This window comes from Myotis davidii, unplaced genomic scaffold, assembly GCF_000327345.1.
Source record: "Myotis davidii unplaced genomic scaffold, ASM32734v1 scaffold401, whole genome shotgun sequence".
Lineage (NCBI taxonomy): Eukaryota > Metazoa > Chordata > Mammalia > Chiroptera > Vespertilionidae > Myotis > Myotis davidii.
Window position 1 is genome coordinate 265,891 of NW_006291020.1, and position 3,482 is coordinate 269,372.

General features: G+C 50.7%; 1 non-coding gene across 1 annotated transcript; it reads right to left on the reverse strand.

Moving 5' to 3' along the window:
- Positions 1-3,231: 3,231 nt before the first annotated feature.
- Positions 3,232-3,304, reverse strand: TRNAK-CUU. The gene has a single exon. It is a non-coding gene; the product is annotated as a tRNA-Lys (tRNA).
- Positions 3,305-3,482: the final 178 nt, after the last annotated feature.

Genomic DNA, 3,482 nt, shown 5'->3' on the forward strand with positions numbered 1-3,482 from the left:
ACAAAATAGACTTCAGAGCAATGGCCATAAAAACAGGCAAAGAAGGTCACTACATAATATGAAAGGGATTGGTCTAACAAGAAGATATGACCCTGGTAAACATATATGCACCACATATAGGAGTGCCTAAATATACATTTTTTAAAACTCTAGGAGGGATTATCTTGAGCGAAAGGCACTTGGCAAATGCCAAGTGCAAAAGGGTACTCTGACCTCACCTCTTATTCCTAAAAGCAGGAGATAGAACCTCTACATGAGCCATGTCCTCCGAGACTGGAAAGAAACATTGTTGTCACCAGAGACAGGAAGTCAAGACAGAGAAATCTGTACAAACAGGCCTTGTTAAAATAACTCTTATCTTTCTTTAGTCTTCCCATATATTTTACCTTTCACAATGGCCTCTCTGTATTCAATGCAGTCTATAAATGCTTAGGCCTAGCCACTTCTTAGGGTTTTCATTTTCCTATCGGAGCACCCAGTGCATGTAAAACTCTGTATGTATCTTATGTCCATCTAGTTCTCAGGCCCAGGGGAGGCCCTAAGAAGGTCTCGGTAAAGTCTCAGAGGTAAAGTTTGCCTCCCTTGCAGACTCTTCTGGGACCTCAAGAGAGAGGATTAGCAAAATGCCATCTCTAAGGCGCCAGTATTGGTCCTGGTGGGCTTGGTAGATCTACTGACTAGACAATTCCCAGAATCAGATGGCTGCCAGGAAAGACTAAGGCTGAGGAGAGGGGCAGAGAGACCAATTGTCATTGCTGGGACCAGCCCTGGGAATCCTCTCTCTCCTCCCCTTTCCTCTTCCTCCTCCCAACTCTTTTTCTCTTCGTCTTGAATCTTCCCATCCGCTTCTCCACCCGCTTTGTGTGTCCCCCCCCGCCCCCCCCCGTCTTTCTCAGTGCGTGCAGGTGCTCGGCCTTTCTCCGACTGAGGATTCCTTTGGTGATCTGTCGAAACCTGCGGATCCTTCTCAGAATAAGGCCTTTAATGCGTCGAGTAGAACATTTTGAAATACAAGGGAAATGAGATCCAGTTGGCTTGTGAGGCTACCGCAGACGGATAGCAAGGAGAAAGGGCTGGGCCACTGAGCTTACCCAACCAACCCAGACGGCCCTAGAGAGGAGGCGGTGAAGAATAAGAAACGTTGGGTCCCACAGTCTCAGAGAAACGGAAACTCCGGGACGTCATTGTTCTTTCCTAACCAGACTGAGGAAAGGCCGTGTGTGCTGGGACCGAGTTCCAAAGGGAGGGACCTCGCGCCTCCTCCTGGCCACCGCGGGTACCCAATCCGCAGAAAACCAATAAAACGCGCGGCCTCCGCGCCACCCTTAGAGCTGCGCACTGAGTTTGGGGCGGCGGGGAGAGGGTGAGCTTCTCGCCCTGGCAGCTTGGGCCCCGTTGCCGAGACCGAAGGCAGCCTGGGCGCGTTGCTGGTGAGGAAACAGGTTGCAGAGTTTAAAGGATTGGCTCCGGCCCAAGGCTGATCGGCACCAAATCACGGCCCAGGCCTGTGATTGCCCTGCTGTTCGCCTGGGCTTTTAGAACCGCCTTCCTGGGGCTCGGTTCCGCCCAGACGGGACCCAGACTTCGACGGCAAGCACATCCAGGAAGGAGGAAGGGATCTTTTCAGTCCATCCCCAGAGGGCCCACCCAGACCCACTGCGGAGCCACCTCCTTAGTCCCGAGACTGGAATTTTCCAACTTCCCACGACACCCCTGGGCACTCTTCCCACGGTCTTAGGCGCAAGGGAAGGTTCCGCGGAGCCAGAGCACTGTCTGTGCCACAGCCCCGAGCTGTCCCTGCCCCTTCTGGGGCTGTTGGGAATAAAAAATCCAGGCTCAAAGGGGCGCGCATATGGACAAATGGGGTATAAGCTGGGTGTATTGTTGAGAAAAGTACAGAGCGCACGCCTGCAGGGGCCACACCTGGCCAGGGCGATCGGGGGCTCGCGGCTCTATTTATGGGGGTAAAGCCGGCGTTGTCATCGATCTGCTCAGTCAATCCGCGGCCCTCGGTTTGCTCCCAGAGCCACACGAGCTTCCTCTGACGTTCCGCCGTGAAACCCTCGTCAGTGCCTCTATCTTGCCTCACAGTGCGTCTAAGTACGAAGGCTTCGTCACTGCCTCCCCTGTAAAAAAACCTCCTACCCGGTCGGAGGGGCGAAGATGTTGCTGTCTCTAAGCATTTAAAAGAGGGGCGCTGTGGTTCAGTAGTTAAACTTCGACCTCTGAACCAGGAGGTCACGGTTCGATCCTCGGGGGGCATATGCCCAGGTAGGGGTTTGATTCCCGGTGCGGGGCGTGCGGGAGGCAGCCGATCGGTGATTCTCATCATTGATGTTTCTGTCTTTCTCTTCCTCTCTGAAGTCGATAAAAAATTTTTTTTTAATTTTTTAATCAATAAAAGAGGAATATTGTCTTTCGGAATCGAGAGCATCAACCATCAACGTACATGATCACGGTCTTCATGGTTTGTTTGCTTGTTTATAATGTCTCACCAAAAAAAATGAATTTCTCTAAAGATTACAGCTTATTTTTCCCTTTAAACTTTAAAATTATGTTGTCCAGTTTGAATTAAAAAAACCTTTTTGATATTTTAATGAAAACTATGTTACACTCAGACAGCAAGTTAAAGAGAGGTGCTATCTTTATGGCGTTGAGTCCCCTACCCCAAAACATGGTGTAGCTTGGTTGCTAGGAAGACATTTCTCAGTGGCCAGGCGATGCTGCTCTTTGTCCTGGCACCACGCTGAGCCTATTGATCCTCTTGGAGATGGTTAGCGGGATAAAAAAGAGAGATGAAAGCATATTTACAAAAACAAAAAGTAGGACTGATAAATGAGGAGTTAAAAGGGAATGTTTGGCCGGTGCCAAACTTGGTTCCCGCTCACCGGCTTAACCTACACCTCCCACCCCAACAAGGACGAGATTTACCGGGAACAAATGCAAAGCAAACGTCTCCGGGCTCTGGCGGCAGAGCAACGTTCTCCGGGGTATCAATAACTAACCCAATACCCGTGGGCGCAGCGCTCCCCAAGGCCGCCGGTGTCCAGCTCGTCAGCAACCCCAGCCAGCTCCCCACGCTTCCTCTCCCTGCCCTGGTCCTGGCTCCGCCCTCTCCTTCCTAGCTCCATTTCCCCCTTTTTCTTTTTCTTTTTCTTTTTTTGCTAAATTTGGGGTAAATAGAGACAATTCAATTTAAAAAAAAAAGATTAAATAGGAGAAAAAGGGATGCGCCCAACGTGGGGCTCGAACCCACGACCCTGAGATTAAGAGTCTCATGCTCTACCGACTGAGCTAGCCGGGCACTTCCGGGTGGTGGCTTGTAAAAGTTCAGGTTAATTTCATTCCAGCGACCAAGTGTCTAACGTAGCAATCTGAAAGAAATCTTGGGTCCTGAATTGTGTGGATCCAACAGAAACTCAGGGCCGAGGAACCCGAAGCTTCGAGAGAGTGACGGGGGGCTGCGCAGGAAGGAAGAAAGG